This window comes from Eulemur rufifrons, chromosome 19, assembly GCF_041146395.1.
Source record: "Eulemur rufifrons isolate Redbay chromosome 19, OSU_ERuf_1, whole genome shotgun sequence".
Classification (NCBI taxonomy): domain Eukaryota; kingdom Metazoa; phylum Chordata; class Mammalia; order Primates; family Lemuridae; genus Eulemur; species Eulemur rufifrons.
Window position 1 is genome coordinate 37,594,671 of NC_091001.1, and position 25,235 is coordinate 37,619,905.

Genomic DNA, 25,235 nt, shown 5'->3' on the forward strand with positions numbered 1-25,235 from the left:
CCCTGCAGCTTCTGCTTGGACACTCTTGGGAATCTCAATTCACCATGCTTTGCAGAAGCCCAGTGGAGCCTGCTGCGTGGAGAAGAACCGAAGCACCTCGTCCAACAGCCAGCATCACCTGTCAGCCATGCTGGACCACTGAGTTAAGTGGACCCTGCAGCTGCATGCAGGGAAAACTAGCAAAGGCAATGCCCAGAATACTCACCCACAGACTCATGAGGACTTATAACTGTTTGTTGTTTTAAGTCACTAATATTCGGGGTGGGTTTGCTATGCAGCAATATATAACTGATACATCCATCGACTTGAAAAATGTTCTCTAAAATTGTAAGTATATTTACTCATTAATAGTCTCTTTCAATGAAATAAATAAAGTTGTTTTATTATCACAAGTGAAATAAAAGATATTTCACATTTTTGGTTAAAAAGAATTATGTCTTAGCACTAGCACTAGTTATGTTAAAGAACTTATTTTCAAAAACACCCTAATATAAATTAATATAAATATCTAAAGCTAGGTTCCGAACATATGAAAACACACACACACACACACACACACACACGCACACACACAACACATTTTTCCTACAGAATAAATTAGAAATCAATTAGAATTCATTTAAAGTATTAGGTAGAATTTTCATGAGTATAAAAATCAGAATCTGGCTCATAATATGTTCACAAGAATAATACAGGGAATAATCAAATGAGTTATTTTACTGCATGAATAATATCGATCACTTTTAACAAAAATGACATTGATTTGGGAATTTGGGACATAACCACAACATGTGTAATAAAGCATTATTTTCCATCTTACACAGGCAACATCATAAAGTATTTTTTTTTAGTCTAAACCACAGTTCTTTTAGAGGTCTAAAAGGTTTTATGTAGTATATTAAAAAGCCAAAATAAAAACCAAATGATTTGGGAGGACTATGAGCTTATTTGCAAATACAAAGTTAAAGTTCTTCTATTCACTTTATGTCTAAATCAATTTTCAATTGCTTTAAATTTCAATATTTTTCCCTGTGAACACTCAGAGATTAGCAGTATAAATCCTCTGAATGCCCCGGTCACACCATGCTTGCCATGCAGGAGCATGTGGTGGAGCAGAGCTCAGGACTGTGCCTGCCCCTAGAAGACTGTTTTGCATCAAAGAAGGAGACAATATGGCTACTAGAAGTCAATGAATATGGAGAACTTATAGGATAAAATGTGAACATTAAGAAAATCAGAGAGCACTAGAAGAGAAAAACACCTTGGAAGTCATTGAGTGCACCCACTCTTTACACCGCAAATGAAGGAAGTGAGGCACAGAGAGGCAAAGTAATGATTAACCTATGAGGAGAATTCAAACCCAGACCTCTTAATTTCCCCCTAAATGGGCTATTGTCTACAGGTAGCCAATTTTTTGTTGGAAACCCCTGGGACCAGATATTTTGGAAACAGAATTTTTCAGAGTTAAAAGTATTACCTACACATCATCTATACTTGATTGCATCCCCAATCAGATCTGGGATAATACCCCGTAAACAACTATATTTACATTTCCACAATGAAGTGTATGGCTATTCATACTAAATGGGCTAAATAAAAATTAAAAGCTCTTTTATCAGTTCATGTTGAGTTCTGCTGTCTAATGAGTTTGTTGCCAAACTTACAAAAAATAAAATAAATAAAACACTTTCCTTTGGAGTTTGGAATTTCAAACAAGGGATTCAGGATCATATCTATTTTTCACTCAGAACTTTCTTTTTATCCCTGGCCATAGTTTGATCTTTTATCACATCCTTTTCTGGATTGTAGTCTAAACTACAGTTTTTTAAAAACTTTTTTAGTCTTTGCCCTTTTCTAATGTCTCTTTTTGTGTCTCGTATTCTATATTAATGGCTATAAATGATGGCTTAAAAGTTTTTCTGTTCCACTTAATGTAAGCAGATTGTTCTAATCGGAAGATAGGTGAGTCATTTGTTTAGAGACTAGGAGAAATCAGCCTTTATACACAAAATAAGGACTATGGACGGATAGATTCAGATGTACATGTGACTAGCAAGGCTTCAGCCTTTAGATGCAGGGGGCAGCTTAGATGGATCAACATTGGGATCAAAATCTGTCAAAAGTGCACCGGGATTAAATAATGCCAAGATTTCATATGACTCAGGGGTCACATAAGTGTAGGAAGATCTAATTTGTCCCATGTAATAAAAGTTTATTTTCTTAAAAAATAGGGATGCTGAGGACCAGCCATGGCAATATGAGAGGATACTGTGCACATATGGACATTTTTGGTGGTGCCAGACTTGAAATAAGGGCCTATTAAGAGCAAGAACATGATCTCTTTAACACTACAAATTTTAAAATTTCTGAGTTAATTATTCAAATGTTTCTTGAGAGAGATTTAAATTTTTAGTTTAAAAATTGATTACAAGGCCAGGTGTGGTGGCTCACACCTGTAATCCCAGCACTTTGGGAGGCAGAAGTGGGAGGATTGCTTGAGCCCAGGAGTTTGAGACCAGCCTGAGCAAGAGTGAGACCCTGCCTCTATGAAAAATTAGCTGGGCATGATGGTGTGCTCCTGTAGTCCCAGTTACCTGGGAGGCTGACACAGGAGAATCTCTTGAGCCCAGGAGTTTGAGGTTGCAGTGAGCTATGATGATGCCACTGCATGCTAGCCCAGGCAACAGAGTGAGATCTTGTCTCAAAAAAAAAAAAAAAAAAAAAAAAAAAAAAAAAAAAATTGATTACAACAAATAGCCTATACTTTTAAAAAATACTTCTTTTGTATCTTTTCTAAAACTCCCAATAACTTCACACCCATTTGATTCCTATTGGTTTCTGTGGGAGACAATACGATTTCACCAATCTGTCCTAGTCTCTTCTCTTTGCAGGCATATGGCAGGTTACACGGCTCTACTCCCTCAAAGTGGGATGTAGTTATGTAACTAGTCTGGTCAATGATATATAAGACAAATGCCATGCGTCACTTCTGGAGGAAGAATTGAAAGGCAGAGCATAATCCCCTGTTCTCACTTCCACCGCCTAAGCAGATTTCCGTGTTGCGATGTCAATACTGTCATATGGTGGAGCCTCCATCAGCCTGGGTCCCTGAGTGACTTGACAGAGCAGAACATGCTTCTGCTTTCTTCTCTAACACCAGTCCATGTCAGACCTCTAGCAGAACTGAAAAATTCACTTGTTGCTTTAAACTATTGAGATTTTTCAGATTTATCTCAGCATAATTCTGGCCATCTGACCATATTGAGATTTATCTCAGCATAATTCTGGCCATCTGACCGGACTAATGTTTTTTCCTACTAAATGGCCAGTTATCTGTGTACCACTCTGAATCTGGACTTTGTATAGCTTTCAAAGTCTTTTTAATCCCTTTTTAAATGCCAGAGCTGAATAGATTGCCTAGCTTAGTGAGGTGAAAACATAATATATTAATAACACCCCCCTCAAATTCTCTGATAAACTACCGTCCAATAGCATTTGTTCTATTTTTTTTTTTTGAGACTATGGGATATGGTTACACTTACATATCAATGTTTGATTCATACATCCACTAATATTGAGGGTTTGTGGCATGTTTTCACCTCAACTTTAAAAATTAGTTGTAGCAGTTAATGGAGAGTTTTAGTCGTCTGTTCAATATAAAGGGATATTCTGGAAAGGCATGAGTGGTGAAGTATTAGAGGAGAAAAACTGTTGTGCATGAATTTAGAAGTATTATATTGTAGAGGAACAAAATCAGCATATCTAACGTCCAAAAATAGCCCAAATCCCCACATTAAATTCTATGAATCTCAGTTTAATCTATATATGATAAAATATTCAAGAGCTTAAAGAAATTAAATATTTTAGTAAGAACTAGATATTTTAGCAAAAGTCTTTCACAGTCTCTTTTTTTCTCCTCTGTGAACTTAACACTGGGTCCAAAACTGAAACCCTCAGAGTGGGACACACATGTTCACAGCACACATACGAACTGGAGGTCTAATTGCTACAATAATCCTCAATCCTGGAGCTTCATGGTCCCCAATCTTTGCTTTTCCTTTTTAATTAATCTTTTGAAATAAGAGTCAAGGTATTACATATTGGCTGGAGAGAAAATAAAATCAGAATATTGGAAACTAAAAATAGAGCTATCATATGATCCAGTAATCCCAGTTCAGAGTATATATCCAAAGGAATTGAAATTAGTATGTTGAAGAGATATCTGCACTCCCATGTTCATTGCAGCATTATTCCCAATAGCCAAGATATGGAGGCAAGCTAAGTGTCCATCAATTGATGCATAAACAAAATGTGGTGTATATACACAATGGAATACTACACAGACTTTAAAAAGAAGGAAATTTTGTCATTCACCACAACATGAGTAGAACTGGAGGACATTATGCCAAGTGAAATATGCCAGGCACAAAAAGACAAATGCCATATGATCTCATAATATGTGGCATCTATAAAAGTAGATCTCAAAGGAACAGAGTAGAAAGGTGGCTACCAGAGGCCTGTTGGGGTCAGGGTTGGGGAGGAGGAAGAATGAGGAAAGGGTACAAAGTTTCAGTTAGACAGGAGGAATATGTTTTAGTGATTTTTTGCACTGCATGGTGACCACAGTTAATAATAATGCATTGTATATTTCAAATTTGCTAGAAGAATAGATTTTTAATGTTCTCACCACAAAAAAATAAGTTGGTGAGGTGTTGTATATTTAAATTAGTTTCATGGACTCTTTCTACAAGGTATACATAGATCCAAACATCACATTGTACCCCATAAATACACACAATTATTATTCATCAACTTAAAAAATTGAAAAATTACATAAAAAGACAAAAAAGAATATTGGAAAATGCAACAAAGTTGCATTAGCACTTCAGCGGTGTGTGCAAGTGTGAGTGTGTGTGTATGTGTCTGTGTGTAGTGGTATTAGCAAAGATTTTGAAATTATCTTAAACTGAATTCAGTTTTTTTGAAATTCAATTCTTGCCTTACATGGTGATCTGAAATGAAATTCTTGAAAAATTTCCTTTAAAGTCTCAACATTAATGCGTTGAGGCAACTAAAATGTGAAAGGGTATTTATACTTGCTGTTTTATCATTAGAAAGGAGTTCAATCAATAGAGAAAGCTCAGATTTTAAGTTCTACAATATAACTTTGAAAATCATTTCATTATCACCTTTTAAAACAGAGGAACATAATCCATATAATTTGTGGAAGCAAGGTTTACTTTAAAATGTCATTAAAGGCCGGGCGTGGTGGCTCACGCCTGTAATCCTAGCACTCTGGGAGGCCGAGGTGGGCGGATTGTTTGAGCTCAGGAGTTCGAGACCAGCCTGAGCAAGAGCGAGACCCCATCTCTACTAAAAATAGAAAGAAATTATATGGATAGCTAAAAATATATATAGAAAAAATTAGCCGGGCATGGTGGTGCATGCCTGTAGTCCCAGCTTCTCGGGAGGCTGAGACAGGAGGATCGCTTGAGCTCAGGAGTTTGAGGTTGCTGTGAGCTAGGCTGATGCCACGGCACTCACTCTAGCCTGGGCAACAGAGTGAGACTCTGTCTCAAAAAAAAAAAAAAAAAAATGTCATTAAAAACATGGTGTATTTTCCAATCTGTAAAATGGGTATTCCTCATAAAAGGTATTGAGGATCCAATGAAATAAAATATTTGAAAGAGTTTTGCAATGAGAAATCAACTTATAAGTGTAAGATATGGTTTTAATTTTCTCTTTTTCTTCACAAAAAATTTAATGTAATTTGATACATTTTCCTCATCCATCTATATTTTTAGGTAAGAAATCTACATCACATTAACTGCAGACGCATTCACTATTTGTACTTGTCAAAGTTCTAAGTATTAGACAAGATGAGTTAACTTTATTTTTTTTTTAAGAGAGAGGGTCTCGCTATGTTGCCCAGGCTGGCATATAGTGGCCATTTTTGCAGGCACCATCACAACACACTGCAGCCTCAAACTCCTGGCTTCCAGCAGTCCTCCCACCTCAGCCTCCTGAGTAGTGAGTAGCTCGGACTACAGGCACACACCACCACCCCAGGCATGAATTAATATTTATCCTGACTAAAATGAGTTTATCAAAATGAAGTTTGTAAATAGAAAAATGATATTACTTTATTCCAAATCCTAAACTTGATCATTTTCAAGGAAACATAATTTTCTTTCAATAACACAGCACATCCAACTTATACATACATTTATTTGATCACTTGCATGCAAATATAGAAATATAATTTTAATTACATTTTAAATAGTTATTCTTTTAAAAAATTAAAAATCCTTCAGTTACTCATGTGGCTCTCTTTTATGAATTGCTGCATACAAGTCATCAATTATGTGAGCAAACATGATTCTGTGAAATTTTTAAACAAGAGCAACATTTTCTCCAAGCTCATGAGAATATTTGCATGAGTGCTATACTTTTGTATTATGTAAGTTGACTCATAAACATGAATTCAGCTACAGTTTGCATACTGGAAAATATCACAAAGGGTTTCCATAACCAGAATTCATCTGTGGATAGTACTTAAAACCTAGACCTTTAAAGTACATTGGCAAATGTTTATCAAAATTCTAATTGACAGCCAATATCATATCTAAGACACTAAACCTATCCCAAATGCTTCAGAGATCCTCTTTTCTACTCCCTGACAAGTGTCTTTTGTTTGTTTATTTGCCTCCACAGAAGTAGTTGCTTCTGTGAAGTTCATTTTCTATTTCCTTAAATCTTACCTCCCCCTGCTGGTTGTGCAACATGGAGCGTGTCTAGGTAAAGCAAAAAACAATTTGCAAAGGTTGGAGACCTTTCAGAGGGCCAACTATTAAAAATAAATACATGCATATATGTGTTTACAAATATATGCACACACATGTGTGCACACAATGAAAGTAGATTTTTTTCTTTTTGTAAATTAAACTGAGTCTTAGGTTAGAATTTTTAAGGCAATAATCTATAAACAAAATTTTATTTGAAGGAGTAATATCATAGTTATAACATGAGAGATACTCAAGCTACATCCCACATTCATAGAATAGTGAAGTATACTTTAGCCATAGTTTTAGTTATAGGACCACATACAGAGTTGACTCAATGGCTTACTCAGAACACTAAGACATATATACTCACAGTCCTATATGTTGATAGTGATATTATTGGCCCAAACTATTGATTATTTAGCAATAAATTGAATTGTTACGTACAACCTTTATTGGGTTATCACAGCATAATTATTTATGGAACTTTTGACCATTTCCCACCTTCTTGAATTAGACTGGCTCTTCAACTAGGACATGTAATCTGTAATGCTGAAATGCTTGCTAAATCAAACATATACGGAACCACAGGATGCATAATTTTTCAGAACTGTGTCTACATGGTCTGCAATTTACATTAAATTGCTATGTTTTGGTTAAATGGCACCTTAGCTTCCAAGCAACTCTTTCAATAGTTGTTTCTTTAATTATTATTTAATTTTGTGGTTATGACTGGTTTTCAGTTAAAGAGGGTACTACTGACAAATTCAATTAAATGAAAATAGAGGACTTAATGGTCCATGCTAATGCTTCATTTCATACATAATATTTTATCATTTTCTGTGCAAATTTGTAATGAGCGCTTGGTTTGTATTAATAAATGCTTACATTTAGGCCACATAAAGTACAGTAATTAAAATACTTTGCTAATAATATTTACTTATAAGTGCTCTAAAAACAATTAACCCATTGATTCCAATTACTTTTACTAAACTAACTTTCAAGAATACAATCCTTTGGCATCAAAAATACTAGTTTAATGCTACTTTCCATAAAGTGCACTGGGTGCTTTTTTACCATATTTTAATAGAGCAGGTAATACATCTGCTGCTTTCTGGAACACAGATTTCATAGAATAATGACAAACAAAAATTTAAACAAAACTACCATTTTTAAAAAATATTTCGAACAAAGGACACATGTGTTATAGATCTAATTTCCAAATATTTAAACTGAGAAATGTAACTGTTTATTGTATTGAAATGAACAAAAGTTGGTTGCCTTTTGCTTTGTAAAGTAAATGTTGCTCTATGGTATTTTTTCTTATAACCTATACCAGAAATCATCTGCAGACAATTTACATTCCTTCTCATACTAAAAGAAGATATGCTGCCTCCCCAAATGAATAAAGATCTTATTTACAAACATGTTGCAGGATACGTGTTACCCATAATTCAACTCTGTAGTAATGGAGCTCAAAATTAAATGTATATACATACAAAAATGTATAAACAAAATATAAAAGAGATCGTTTTATTTTATATTTTATGAGGTTAAAATTAGTAAATTTGTATAGGATTATTCTATTTTCTAGTCCACATGAAAAAGGAACATTAGACATTTCTACAATCTCACCTCTTGGTATGTGATCAATACATTAGCTAATCAATGCTTCTGATTTTCATCAAAGTAGCAATCTGGAAATTAGACATATTTAAAATAAAACCATGTTTTTTTTTTTTTTAGTACTTTTTGCTATTGATATTGAATCAATAACCTAAGAATAGGGAGGAAAAAACCCAAATTGACATAAAGCATTGAGATTATAAAATTGGAAAAGGAAAAGAAAAAATCCTGGGCTAGCCTGTTCCTTTAAGACCACCAATGAGAAAATTAAAACACAAACCAAACTGTTCAGATTACTAAAGTTTTACATATTGGCTTTCAAAAAGGCATGAAGATCAATTTTATTAGAAAAAGCCCATATTTTAAAAAGAAAGTTGGAAATAACAGCCCTAGCCCTAGTTTTCACATCAAAATACAAAGTGTCCAGTGATAATGCTTCATTAGCTATTACCCACGGTATTTTAAAGCATTTTCTTGTAAAGTAAAAGCCACTTGGCTCTAATATATAAAAAGAAATTATTACTATTTTAAAGGTGGGAAAGCAAACAGAGCTTCAGGTCAAACACTGAATCATAGGAAGGCTAAATTTATAACTCCTATGTACCTTGGCCCCCAAGGTAACCATTTCAACTTGTCTCCTAGACTATTGCGTAAAAATAGGCCTGTAAATTTTCATTTAAGAGAGATACTTTGAGTAATTTTTAGGGGCGTTGACAAAAGCACATCTACTGATATTAAGAGATATATATCACATATAATAATATATAGTGATTATAAATACCATCTAAAACAGAGTTCTAATTAAAATACACACAATATGCATGCACATAAAGGGCATGTTGAGTCAGTGGAATTGATAGATACAGAGTTAGTTCCACCGTTAGCCAACCAGGAAGAGGTGTGGGCATTAACATGCCCCGTAGTGTTGCCTCTACACACTTCATATGGGTTCAGGGAACAAGAGAACTGCAATTAATCCCACTCAGTCACCAGTATCTACAAGGGCTTTGTTACTCAGGGCAATGTTCGGCAAACCAAATAGCCAGATTTGATAGATTTGGGCAAAATAGCTTACCCACAGTATATAATTAAATTAAATATGTCCTATTATTTGTAGAATTAGTGAATTCCTTCCACTTTCACCTCAGAAAATTCTTCACTTGACTAGATTTTTGGATAATATTGCAAACTGAGTAAACATTTCAATATGCTTTTCCTTTTTCTACACTTTGAAAATAACTTTGATTTGTAAAATATTTTTTTCTAATCCCTAAAATAAATCTTATTGTAGAGAATGCTTCTGTCAAAGTATTAATGGCTGAATCATTTCTCTTTCTGAAGCTACTGTTGGTACAACAAGATCTGATGCTGCCTTTTGCATGGCAAAATATGCCAGAGGAATCAGGAAACTGGTGTTTCAGCATTCAGGTTTGCCTGCTCTTCTCATTTCATGCATGTCACAGTAGCTTCAGCAACTGTTGCTCAAAACATGGGAGATGTGAAACTTTTCTGTCTGGTTGCCTTTGGAGAAGTGGATAAATATGCCAACTAGAGTCCAGACGTATTCTTGTAATCACAGAGAAAATGAAACTGCATGCTCTACTTGGGGTGAGGAGATTACACAGCATAGCCTCACTGGACAATGGAAGACAAACCTTGTTCTCTCTTTGCTTTCTTTTAAAATTCCTAGCCATTGGAGTTTGATAGCCCTGTTATTGACACCATAAGCAACATCCTTGAATGCATACATTTTTGAATGAATGAAAAATAGAGCTAATCATACTTAAATCCAAGGGAAACAAGCTTAGAAGACCTCAACTTGACATTTGAATGTTACCTACATTAACTGAACACAAATGGGAATTGGCAACCTCAAAACACTTTCTTTGGGCAACATTTGTTAGTAAGAACATTAGTCTTATGTGTTTAACCGATGCCTCAGATATAGAATTCATCTGTACAACACTCTGCTTTGCTCAGTCTCATCTGACACCATGGCTCTTTCAGCCTTCTCCTTAGTGCCATGAAGATCTTACTTGTTGCCTTTCCTTTTCACCTCTTTCTTTGTGCATCCTTTAGAGGTATGTGTCCCTTTATAGAATAGTGGCTGTGGATTTGGGCTTTCTTTGTGTTTTCTCTTTTATTGCACACTATAATGGAAGAGTCATCCATTCCACAAGAAACCACGAGTTCTAATACCTCTTTTGCTTGTCAGTAGCAAGAGAACTTAGGCTAGTGATCAATTCTTGCAGTCCTCATTAAAAAATTACCAACTCAAGATCTGCTTCTAATTTTAATATTTCATAAGTAATAAAGTATTATATTCATACTTAGTAATGGTTGTACTAAAGATACACTATTGGAAAGCATTCTCTGCTGATAAAACACTGTGGTGCAGAGATTGGTCTTACCCACTGGATGATCCACTTATTCCCATGCCGAAAAAATATCAAATCAGTGCTTCAGTTGCAACACAAATTGCTAAGTAAAGCAATTTAGTCAGAGGCAAAATATATCATTAAGAAAACAGTCTTCAGAATAACTTGATCAGATAGTTTATTGGCTGAGAAGTTAAATAGGAGTAAAATTAAACCTACATTTCCTCTTCTGTACTAGACAGTGACATAGCTCTCTAAGAGGCATTACTTCACTGTTCAAATTGCTTTGTTTTCGGTGGGGATTATGATGGAGAAATTAAGAATAGGTAAAGGAAGAAGGAAGAATATTTCTATTTATGTGAAAGAATGGCGCAAATGAGCTGGTATATAAGACACATAGATTTTATTATGGTTGGATTTTGCTACATTAATTTGACTAGGTTACCCAACACACATAAACTTTAAATTATGAAGCACTTAGAGCAACTAGTAACTAATAGTGCAATGTAGAGAAGCTATCAGAAATAAATTACTGACAAGATTGGCTTCATCAAGTTGAGTAGAGAACAGGGGAAGACCTTATATATAAAATGCACATAAGCTGCAGTTGGAGAAAAAGACAAGGAAGTAAATGTTAATATACTTAATTCTCTTGTAAAATGTAATGCAATGCAATTCAAAACCTTAAACAGAGCAGGTACAAATAGGTGTTTGTGGGATGGCTGAATGAATGAAAGATGGTATAGCCAGAGTTACACAGAGTAGGTAGAGATACACAGATTTCAGCTATGGCTTGGTGCTGCCCAGTACTGATAGTTAACAAATAAATAAATAAAATTTTTTAAAAAATAAAAGTGTTTTCAGATAATGGACTGAAGATTGGCAAGGTTTTTGTAGCTCAACAAATTCATGGTATGTTTCCATGCATAGATTGTATATATTATTATTAGGACTTGCTCAGGCTTTATGTAGTAGAGAGTTTTGAGTAAAATGAAGTTTCAATGCATGCTTTATGGTCTATTGTTAATATTATGCACTAGCTTTTTGGTAGACTTTCCATGTTTGGAACTAATCCAATGCATCATACCAGGGCAGTTGGAACATGTCTGTTCCGTAATGTCCATGTGCTAAAAATCCTCTAGAGAGTTCTACTGGGAGAGGATTAAAACTTGTCATTATGCCAAATAACAAATCTTTGTTGGTTCTCTGCAGTGCACAGTGATGTTATAGCTCATGTTACAGGTTAATTGCTTTCAGTGGTGGAATAGCCTGAGTAAGGTTTTCCTTGGCTTAGCAGAGTATTAATAAGGAAACCCAACACAACGTGACCACCAATACCAGAGACAGAGAACTCTGGCAGGCTATGGCAGCAAATGGCCAATGGGAAAGCTCTACTACCCAGGGACTGTTTGATACCCAAAGCGCAGAAGTATTTCACCCTGATGTGGTCTACTAACTTTCAGCTTCCAAGGACCTCTTCCCTGAGCATTTGTGAGGTTCAAACATACAGTACACAAAAGGTTGTGTTTCAAGTGCAAAGTGGAAGTGAAAGCGAATGTAAATTATCAGACAGAAATTCAGAGACTTTAGATATTGTGCCATGTACTGGATTTCTTTAGCCTAGAAGTAGCCCCCATTATTTTACTTTACTTCAAATTGTTTTAAAAATAAAAATAAAATTACCCATGGCTGAAACTTGGATACCAATTTTATCTATAGCATGTTTTTTCCTTGCCTGATTATAAACCCCTGAAAATCAGCATTCTTGGTACAATGGGAATACTGCGTATCTTTATAACAGCCTGAACAGTACTAATTACCCATTCTGTACTTAGAAAGTAGAAAGATAGAGACTATATGCATTTACAGCATCCATGTTTGCAGAGGTAGCTAGCCTGTCAGCATTTTCATTCTGTACGAAATGCCTGAGAAGATTTTAGAAATGGCAAAGCTGCCTCTTTAGCATCAATCTACATTGCAATTTTAGCAAACCAGCATTACTCAGAACACCATACAGTATATCCTAGTGTACACAGTCAAAGTCCAATTTGAATCTGTGGGATGAATTAAAATACCATATACTAAAGAGCCGTTCAAAAATAGTAAACTACCGTAGCTACCAGCTGCAATTTCTTATTTTTCCTGAAAACTCTTCTCCGTTTAAATAAGATCAGCATATGGCTTATCCAAATTATACCTTTTAATAACTCCATAAAAAAACTGACTGACTTGGAACATTATACAGCACCGGTAAGGAGAAAGGCTGATGAACTGCACTTCTTCTACAGGGGTCTCCCTACAGGAGAAAAACCGTGAATAGCCCAAGATACAGGATAAAACATATATATCTGATCTTTTGCCTTTTCATTCCCCTGCAAGTGTTGCCTCCTGCATTTCTACTCCAGTGATTCTGTAGCAAGATACATACACAATGACAATTGTCAGAGCCCGTGTTCCACAGCTGACCACCTAGAAAGAAATGTTCTCTGTTGTGAGTCCCTGCCCTGTGCACGGACGGTGGAGGTTTCTGCATGACTTGTGCCGGACAATGTTGGACAATCAGTTTCAAAATGTGGTGTCAGTCAGCGCTCTGGCACATATGCAGCCTCAAAGGGGGAAAGAAGTCGCGACCAGGCCGTGGTCAGTGACTGGTGGCCGGGGTCTGCCGGCGTGGGGTGAAGCCGGGTGGAAGGAGGCACTTTGGAATGATAGCGTTCGGTTTTCCCAGGCTCTGACAACAAGCAACCCACGGAGAGCTTTCCCTTTCTTTTTCTGCTATCCACCTTCCCCTCCTGCCCTTTCCGCCCTCGCCCCTCCCCATTCACTTCACCCCCACCGGGCCCTGCCTTTGGTGAAAGAAAGAGACCAAAGTGCCACAAAAGGGCAAGGGTAGCTCAGTTTCAGACCCCAGGGCAACATGTGTTCAGCGAACAAGAGTGTAAGAAACACTGAATATAGCACTTAATTCTTTAGACGTACGATTTTCTGACTATAGCTTTCTTTTTAGCCATGCATATTTATTGCCATTCAAAGAGATTGTGCCTGCATACCAGCAAACAGCTATTGAGAACACAGCAAATCTTAAAATGATTAAGGCACTGGAGTTTGCTAAAATGTGGCATGCAGAGAATCATGAGAAAGCCATGGAATATTAAAAAAATATTAATAATGTCAGTTCTAATAATTCAATCTCAGATTTATTTTGGTACAGTCCTGTTCCAAGTGGTGTGCCCTGTCTTTTTTCTTAAGAAAGAACAAAGATCATGGAACAGATTGTAACCTAGGTAAATTGCATATGTTTACAATTGTATTTCACATATTCTATATATCATTTGCAAACTATTCCCCAAAGAAATATGTATCAAACTTTTGAAAAAAATGAAGATTTGATGACAATCTGTTTTCCTTTCATTTGTTTCAGATGCTGCCTGAGATTTCATCTGCTGCTTAGGTTCTTTGTCTGTATTTTGAACGTAGTGTCCTGTCATGTTCGTCATTTGTTTTCTTTTGTTCTTTCGGCTTTTACATTCATAAACTACATTTCTTGAAATGATATCACCACAATTAAGCAAAGCAGAAGAAAGAAAAAAAAATAGGAGATTGAAGTTTTCATATGCAATGTAATTGTGAAATTCTGATCAAATGTGAATGTCAAATATGTTTCTACTACTCACTTGAAAAAATCAGATGGCCCTTTCCCCCAATTCTTTTACTTATGGGATTAAGCAATTTGTGAGTTTCAGGACTTGTTATGGCAAAGTTGTCTTAGGTTATACTATGAGGAAGACAGTTAAGTATTGTAGCATATTTATGAACATGTTTTCATGGTCTGTACTTTTGGGATGGGAAATTATTCCCTAGTAATTAATTGCTGCAACTGTTTTAGCTGTCAAAACTAAAGATTAATCTTGCAATAGCAGTTTAACCAGTAAAACAACCAATGGCAACTGCTCAGGAGTATGACTCATAGAAAACACTCAGGAAGAGCAGAAATTCTAAACTACACACTAAATGGATTCTAACAACTCAATTCTAGCATTACTCACAGTGTATTAATAGAACCTCTTCACTCCTAAGTTAGCACTGAAATCAGACAAAAACATTCTCATTAAGAAGAGACATTTCTATCCTACTACAAATAGGGACTCTTAGATTGTACTCATCCTAAACACTATTATGCACTAAATATTTAATTATTGTTTGTACTGGAATTTAAATCATTGAAAAAATGCACATTTTAAAATAAAAATCTTCAAAATAACTGTGATAAAATTAATCCATATTATCATCTAAATTTGGCATATAGGCATGTAATAAACATGTATTACATGACTAATAATTATGATTCCTTATAATAAAGCTTGGGTGTAAAAGTTGGCCTTGGCTTAGAAACTAAATACACGCATTTAGTAACAAATGATAAGGATCACTGGAGAAGCAGGTTATAGAGCTCGGGAAAAGGAGCAGTTACTCAGTGAAAATGCTTTTGGCAACTCTTGACCTTTGAGTTCCTAACTTAAAGGACACACAAACAACAGCATTCTCCAGCAAGTTTCCCTTGATAACCTGCTGGAGAGGGGACAATATCCTGAAGCCATTTGACATGCACAATTTAGCAATTATGTGGTCAGAGGAGAAATGATTCTGTTAAACCATCAGGGATTCCTGGTGTTTACAGCCTTTACACATTTATAGAAAAATCTAAAATCTAACAGAGTATAATCAATATTAGGATGTATTCTCCTTTCCAGCCATGAATGATATCTCACATTCTACAGGAAAAGCAAGTTTGGAAGATTTCAAATATTTGTTTCAATCTAAGCCAAGGAGAAAGAAAGAAAGAAAGAAAGAAAGAAAGAAAGAGGTGACGGTATAACACTGTGTAGTGAGGGGATATTCATTACTATATTTAAATGAGGAATAAAAATAAGCATGAGTCAAAATGTAATGTGATAATTTTTTTAACCTTGGGTTTAAAAAATAACATTTCTCCAGGTGAAAAAGAATTAAGTTTATTTTACTTTACTTTTCAGCTAAAAGAAGTTGTTCTTTTTTCTAAGTCTCCCTTGAGCTCACAGCAATGTTTATTTATTTTTATTCTACTGTACATGCCAAAGTAAGGTTGCAAGACCAATAATGCTAATGCTTTAAATATTTCAGTCTAATTCAGGACTCTCAATTCATTTCCTCTGTGAATAATTTAAAGCTGTTTTCCTTTTGTTTAGTTTCCTTGATATGAAAATATGATTTGCAGTTTTCTTTTTAACAGGTAAATAGATAGAAAACAGTTTTCTTCCCTCCTTAAAGAGTAAAATCATTTTCAATCATATTATGTTCACAGAGAAGTGCAGCTCAACACTTTTACTCTCAAAGCTCTGCTTTTAATGGGTTGTTTCCACAATTTCATGCACTCATCAATCAGATATCAATTGCAGGATGCCTGATTGGGTCCCCTTCCACCTCCACCATTGCCTGCTGCCTGGGCACTGCCTGCCAAATGTTGCAGGAAGTGACTTGAATAGCGACAGCAGACCTAGCAGCACCCTCAGTGTGCTGGTGGGTCATTGCCATCCCCACAGAGAGCCCAGACCATCTGCTCTCTAAACACAGGGTCTGAAGCACAATCAGCTTGCAGAAGACCATCTCTCACAGAGCATCACAGACCCTGGTACCTCGACACATGCAATCAAACCAGCCCCCACATCCACACATCCACGCCTTCCTCCAATGTCTGCTCCACACTGACGTTGGATTTGAAATTAAAAGTCTAGCTTTTAGTTTGTTCTCTTTCAAAAAAAAAAAAAGAGAGAGAGAGCCAAGCAATAAAAAAATACAAGAATTAAATAATGATTGAATCCCTTTAAGAATCTAATGGAGGACATATACATTTGAAGGAAAAATGATCGCAGTGATAGAGTCAAGTTCAAGTGATAAGGAAAGATTGGTTGGCATAGAAATTGGCTGTTGCTGCTCCAAAGATCCCAAAGTGCACTATTTCTCTGATGTAGTCTTCATGCAAGTGTGATTTTTCAGCATATGGAATGTAGAAGGCTAGGGCTCCCCAAACTAAGTCACACAAAATTGATATTCACCCATCGGGACTTAAGAACTTTTTGAGAACTACCTGGCAAGGAAATTTATGTGAAGATGCTTCTCAATGCAAAAGATAATACAGTGGCTCTTGAACTATTTCCTTATTGTGCTCATCCCAAACAGATGTCTTTTTGTTCGTGCATCCCTCGCACAGACATATTGGCTGTAACCTTCTGTTTTAGAGGGACTACACAGGATGGTTTTCCACATGCTGGGACGCTGAACAGGAGTGTGTGCTCCGTGTTTGATTACTTAATGCCTCACTGGCAACAAGGCAACAGCAGTGATGCCTTTGATAATATTTCTTAGAGGAATTAGAAGTGAATTTGGCTTACTTTATTTTTGTTGTTAAATAAAATCATTGCATTATCTTTTATTCTCTTTTCCTCCTTAACATAATAGAGGGAATTTTCAGTTCCTCCTTTCACACTGACACGCAGACACACAACATAGCATCTGGTGATCATCAATATCTTATGGAATATAAAATCACTAGTACCATATTAACAAGAAAGCTACCTGTGTGCAAAGTTCTGATGCTTTTCTATCTTAGCTTTGTGATCTTGACCAAGTAGCCAAACCTCTCTGAACCTCATACTCCCTACGATGTGATAAAATAAAACCTACCTCATAGGTTTAGGGAGGTCTACATATGATGAAACATATAAAGTACTGCTTATAACTCTGGCATGTCACAGCTCTCAATTTGCCCTTCATGTCTGTTAAATTCCCAGGTACTCACTGCGTACCCTCCACACCCACTCCCAAGGCACAGTCTGTCCCGCTTCCATGCTTTCTTTTTCTCTGGGGTACTTTCCATCTTTGGCCATGCTCCAGAACTTCCCTGTTTGTTTCGTCTATTGTCTGTCTTCCCTTCACTAGAATGTGAGTTCACCAGGCCAGGGGGGTTTGACTATTCTGTATATTACTGTATCTTCCTTATACACTCTAATCCACAGTCTATCCACAACTCTGTAAATACAGAATGAGTGCATAAATGAATTAATGCATTAATAAAGGAATGGAAAGCCAGGGTTTATTTTAAATATGCCTTTTCCATCCTGTGGTGTTACATGGAATTCTTTGCTGAGAATTTATTGAAAATATCTCTTTTAATTCTTTCAGCCCAAATAGAATATTTTCTTCCAAATATACAAATGAAAGTCCATATTCTTTAAGCATGTTTCCTAAGGCACAACTGATGTTCAATCTAGCATGGAAGTGAGCCCTTTGTCTACTTGGGAAAACATTTCACTTATTGAAATTGGACAGCCAGCTATAAGAGCTTCGCTGTGCTGTCCTCCGATTCAATTAAATGGATGGCATTATGAGACCCAGCAGTGTGGCACAGAGACCCAGGCTGTTCCAGCTTGACTAGCAAAGCCTAGAAGCCACATTCTAATCTCTGCCTGACCTGAGCAAACTGTATCATTTTTGGAGAGTCAGGTGAACAACCAGGACTTCAATTTCCTCATTTATAAAGCGTGTGCACTGAATTGGTGCCCAGTCTGGCTCTACACCTACTCTAGGAACTTTTGGCATTTTGTGTTGTACCCCTTGAACTAGATAGGGTGAAGGATGGACCCAGCTTGTGTCTAATTCCATTCTATGATTAAACAAAAAGTGTCTTCTGGCGTGTGGATACCAGTGAGGGCTCACCTTATGTAGCCACCTTGATCACTGGAAGATCTGAGAGATAACAAATACTGGAAGTATAACCAGGAGACTTGTGGCTGTCCCTGGGGCCCGTGGTCCCATCCATATTCCCGTACGCTTTCATACATTTCAGAAGAGCTTGTACAGTTTTATTAAATCAGGAAAAGAATCTGAAAAAGAATCCCTAATTTTAAATGCATCCCTTAATGCCAACTATTCTTAATGGAGATGAAAGTCCACATTGAAAGGCATATGATTACAATAAAGGGAGGGAAAAATCCTTTTTCAGGAGAGAAGGTTATAACTTACACATGTTTAGAATTACCCAGAGAGCTATTTGTCCTCTTAATGCACGCGGAGGGGTGTTCACGTCATCACTGTGCACACTGCCTTGAGCAAGCGCTCAGGTCTTTTGTGGAATATCCATGTCACTTACTTTAAGTGGGAGTGTTAACACCTTTGCCATTTCTCCAAAAATGGGGTTTACTTCTTTTTGAGTTAAAAAAAAAAAGATTTCTATAAAAGGGAGCATTAAGCAAGTGAATAGAGTACTTTCTAAAAGGATCAAGCTAAAGTAGGCAATACTTCCTTAAAAGGTTTCACTTCTTATTTCCCACCTTACTTAACAGGATGACAGAACATCCCATGGAAAGGCTCAAAGGAGAAATATGTTGAAACTCAATTACCTGTGTTAGTGAACCACCTACAGATATTTAAAAATATTCTCTTCTCACAGGTACCCAGTATGAACCAAGTGCTTTTTTATTTGTGTCTCTCATGCCCCATTAACATAATGAAATGCCGTATGCCTTTTTTCGCGGTAGGAAGAAAGGTCCAAAAGGGTGATAAAATATCCATACTAACTGTAAGCTAGTGGACAGCACCTTTAACTGCTTCCTGGCTGCTTAGCCTGTGTGGAATACCAAGCAGGCCTGGGCGCTGTATCTGTTTGTAGTCCCCAGGGAATCAGAAGCAGATCTGAATTTTGATCTGGACAAGAACTCTTTGGTCCAAGTGATTTTCTGGAACTTGGGAAATCAGCAGACTGGATTTATAACACTAGCAATTTTTTTAAAGGTTCGATTCTCTACATACCTTTATTTTGCCTGGAACAGTTTATCTACGAATGCATACAGTCTTTCTGCATAAAACTCTAGTTTCTGCATGCAGATTTGGCCAACTTCAATTTGCATTCAAGGGAATAAAAATGCCCTCTAATAGGAAGGACTGTATACTGAATATCTTATCTTTCTACATAAATATTCTTGAAGTTTTAGATACCAGATATTCATGTAGAGCCACTCATGTATTCTTTCATTCATCTGTTCCAAAAATAGTGTTGGAGTGCTTGCCAGGCACAGAATATTGTGCTGAATGTTTTCCTTTTAACTGTTGATTTTCAGATTTATTATTGATTATTAATTCAACTTACTTCGAAGACAAGAAATCTTGAAGGAAAGTGGAAACAAATTAAGAAGTCCTTACTGTGTCTAGAAGCAGTCCTGGCACTCATTCTCTGAATCCCTTGCCACAGGGGAGGGAGAGACCCAGCTGACCTTGTGGGTCTAACAGCTCCCTCCAATCCCTGTCTCCCTCCTGTCAGTCCCTCCTACACACCCTCTCCTTCTGCCACATCCCTGATCAGCATTCCTTAGCAGTTCCCTGCTGCCTGCCCACAGGATCCAGTTCAGACTTCTAGCCCTTGCATTCTGAGCAGCTTCCTAATCTGACCCATCTGTCCCTGTGTTCTCATCCATCCCTGCACACACGGTCTGCCCTGGTCATACCCTTGCTCTTCCCTGCTCCTAGATGCATTTGGTCATCTTCTGCTTCCACGAGATCTTCCTCCCTGGAATGACTTCAGCCCTCCTCACAGAAACACCCACTCAAGCTCCTAATTTTCCACCAAGACTTTTTGATAATTCCTGCTGGAAAAAGCTTCATCTTCTAAACTTACTGTGCTCAGAGCACTTTTTCCCTGTAATATCCATTCAATTCCAATTTTCGACATTTGTTTTTTGTTTAATACCTTCTCTCACCAATAACTTGTCATCTCACAGGAGGCAAGGGATAGGTCTTATTTTCATACAGGCATTTGCACCCCTGCCTCACCTCAGAGAGTGAAGACCTGGAAGAATCTCATTTCAAAATGGAAATAACCTTGTCAATGGACATATGAACAATTGAAATTTTTAAATGTTTTTCTTTACTTACAGATTAATTTCTAGCATTTATTCATTGGCTTTACTAACAAAAACGCATTATTTATTATTCTATCTGACTTTTAAAGTACTTCTATTAGACAAATGTTTTCAGTATGAGAAAACAAACACATATACGTTACATTGAATCCACAAACAACAAAGCTAAAATTCTCAATGAAATAATTTCAGGTTTGATGACCCTTCGGTTAATTACTAACATAGCTTTTTCTCATAGATTTGAAGTTCAAGTGTTGTGTGTGAGAGCAGGAGGGGTGTATGTGAGCTTCTGTGTTGAGCAAGGAATTAGAGGCAGGGAGAGTAAGAAGATATGGTCTGTGAATTGCAGCCCAGCACGTTATAATATAGAAGGAGAACTTGATCTTGGGTTATTTAGATCATCTAAGCATTAGGAATCAGCTACATGCAAAGGAACATTTTACACTAAAGAACTCCATTGAGCGGAGGGCGTTAGGCAAAAGGCACAGGAAAGCCCTTGTGAAAATTCAGGCAAGGGCCAAAATAAAGTGAAGAAGATAACATTTGAAGCAGAGAAGACTAATTCTGGGGACAGGAAGCAAGCAGGGTTGTGTTTTCATAATCCAGGTTAGAGTCTATTTTAAGACAATGCAAGAGGTCATAGAGTTAAGAAAAATGGAGGAAAACCAAAATATTCCATCAGATGAATGGAAGCATCTGTTAATCAAATGAATTTTCAAATATAAAGCCAAAGGTAACAGACAATTCAATGACATAATCCATTAATCAGTCATTAAACCATTTATTTATTTATTTAGAAAACCTTACTGAGTTGTGAAAACAAACATGCATGCTATGAACATCCCACCTATAACAATGTGTTTGTTAGACTTATTCATAATGTGCTCCAGGAACACACAGAGGAAGACAATAGTCCTTATTGGGGCTTCAGGGACTGCTTCATAAACACATCAACTTCATCTTTGTATTCTAAATGGGCTGAATTGGATCAGACAGTAAGGAGTTCATGCCCAAAGGCCTATGTGAAAGAGCCCAGGTTGTTCTAGAATAGCACTGCCTGATAGAGAAATAATGTAAGAAATAATGGGATGTTGCACTCGTTTCCCTTTGGAATCCTGATTTCTCAATCTTGATTACAAAGATAGATCTGAAATATATGTTTTTCTCAGCCCCACATATATAATGTAAGTGTGTATAATTTTACATTTTCAATAGTCATATGAAAAAGAAAAAAAGAGAGCTGAAATTTATTTCATCATTTCAACATGTAATCAATATAAACATTAATGACTATTTTATACCTTTTTGAGGGGGTGGTACAAAGTCTGAATCCTAAAATAAAAAGGACTTGAGTAGAAACATGGGAGAATGGGTAGGGAAGTAGAGTTAGACATATGGGTGGAAATGAAAAAGACAATTCCAGTTTAAATTAATGTACATTTGTCAGATAAAATATAGAATAATATAGGATGATAAAACAGGACATCAGTTAAATTTGAATTTTAGATAAACAATTTTGAGGAGATGTAAATATGTCCTGAATATTGTGTAATTATACTAAATTCACAACTCTACAACACCCAAGCAAAATCATGAAATCATGAAAGTTCAGATTAGGAGGTCCATGAAGATATTTTCTAAATCAGTTTATGTACATTATTACATTTAATTCTTAAAGAAGTGTTATGTGGTAGGTTCTTTGTGCTATCATCCTTAATTTACAGATGAGAAAACTGATTCTTAATTAGGTAATATGTCAAAGGTAACATAGCTGGTAAATGACGGAGCTAGGATTTGAATATAGGTATATTTTCTACCATGAAAATGTTCATGTCAGGACTAAATGACACTGGAAAGGGATGGGTTAGAAGTTCATGAAAAGTACGGAAGTCAATAATCTCTAAGCTCCCTTGTGACTCTAAGATTCAGAATCCACTTCTGGCAAAGAAGTACCAGACTCGGCCTGAGATGCAACCAACTCTCATGCCAAAAATAACTAGAAAATCTGGAAAAAATGTGACATCAGAGAGCTACCTAGGTAGCCAAGTTTTGAGGGACCAAGATCTTGGACATGGAAATATATTAACATGAATCAACATTCTGCTCTGCTACTCCTCTGGAGGCATTTGTTGCTTAGGCAAGATGAGCTGAGACACTGAAAACCCACGGTAAAGTAGCAGCTAAGAAACTTAGGAAACTTCAGGTAGTGCCATCAGGTTGAGAAAAACATATATTTCAGATCTATCTTTGTAATCAAGATTGAGGAATCAGGATTCCAGAGGGAGGCAAGTGCAATATCCCATACTGCTTTTTATTTGATAGCATTTACCATTTTATTATATATTATCCAGGGGATAAGAACATAATCAGAGTTTTTGGCAGTCTCATAGTGATAGGGAGACAAAAATTGGAGTCCAGGGTTTGCCACATGAGAAAGCACTAGAAAACAATCCAGATTTTTATTTGGGACCACTGAAAAGCTACACCCTAAATTTAAGGCCAGCTTTAAAATGAGCCAGCACTCACAAAGACTAAAATTCACTGTCAAATCAGCTCAATCCCAAACTGGATTAAAGCAAAATATTTCTATGCTAATAGACTCAAGAAATAAAAGGAAATGTTCTCTAGGGGAAGAAAACATCATTCTATCCTCTACCATCTTTAATATGTAATTTTCCTATAATGTAATGTTTCATTTAAAAAAATCATTTGAGTTAGGACCAAAAGAAAGGAAAGAAAAGAAGAGACAATAGGAACAAATGCACAGATGATGTAGTTAGTGTTATTAAATACAGATGAAAAAATATTGTGATAAGTATGATAAAACATGTATGAGTATGGCAAATTTCATAAGGAAGGTGGAATACATACAAAGAAGAAAATGTAAACTTTAGAAAAGAAAATAAAAAATTAATAACAATGAATGAGTTTAATAGATAAAACTCTACTGATTATGTTAACTACAACATAGGTTAGTAGAGAGTATCACACTGAAATATATAGAGAAAAACCATTTGAAAATATTGAAACGAGAAGAAACTCATAGAGCATGAAAATATACTTGTAATTGAAGTCCCAGGAGAAAAGGAGAGACAAATGGAACAGAGTAACATTTAAAGAATGATTTGGAAAAATTTCCAAAACCAATTAAACAATTTAAAAATAGATTCTAGAATGACTACAAATCTTAAACAAGTTACTAAAAAAATACAGATCATAATAAAGCTATTAAAACCCAACCATATATTAAAAGCAACCATGGGAGGGAAAAGACAGATCACCCTCAAAAGAGCAGCAATAAGAGTAATAGCTAACTTTCTCAATCAAAAACTAAATCTAGAAGATGTTATAACGATAGTCTTCAAAATTCTAAAAGAATATAACTTAACCTAGAATTCTGTAGCCAACTACAACATTCTTCAAAAATGAGGAGAAAATAAAAATATTTTTTAGAGAAAGAAAAACAGAGATTTTTAAATGCAGAAAACCTGAAAAATAACAACAAAAATTCTTCAAGCAGAAAATGGATGGAAACATGGAAATACAAGAAGAAATAAAGAGCAAAAATTTACAGCAAAACTAGGTGAATATTTGCTGTGGAAAAGAATGTCTTGTATGGTTTAATATACATATACCATTAAAAAAAAACAAATGGCAGGAGGGAATAAATAGTATTAATCAATTTTCAAATCTTTGTACTGTCCTGAAATTGGAAAAAAAATTCTAATTTAAGATGTAATATTTCAAAAATACATGGTAATGTCTTCAGGATAACTAATAAAAACAACAAACTGTATAATTTATAGCTTATAGAGAGACAAAGGAATGATAAAAATAAATACATGATTAATCAAAACATAAAAAGCAAAAAGTAGAGAAAAAGGAACATAGAACAGATGGGACAAATATATAACTAATAACAAGATAGTAGATTTAAACTTAAGTGTATCTAAGTAATTAAATTAAATATAAATGAACTAAATAATTTAAAATTGCAATCTTATCAGACTGAATTAAAATCAACAACTTTATACTGTTTGTAAGATCTGCTCTTTAAATGTGTAGAAAAAGTCCCCTAAAGCCACTGTGCATAAGAATCCTGATATGACATTAATTAAAAATACTAATATAATGTACAACAACAAAGATATCTTAGTAAAGGATAGGGAGAAAATAGCATTTATTTGGTAAGGGGTATCTAAAAAGCAAACTAAATTATACTTGATTTAGAATATTAACAGCTTTCCCCAAACTAAACTGGGAAAGAGACAAAAATGTACAAAATAACCACATCTATTCAACATTATGTTGGGAGATTCTACCCACTGCAGTTGGCAAGAGAAATGTATAGTTTGGGGAAAATAAAATAAATATATGAATATTTGTAGATGGTATTGTGTATATAGAAAAGTTTTTAAAGTCTACAGCCTATATGTTTTATTAAGTGAACTTAATAAAGTCACTGAATACAGAACCAATGTACAAAAATCAATTGCATT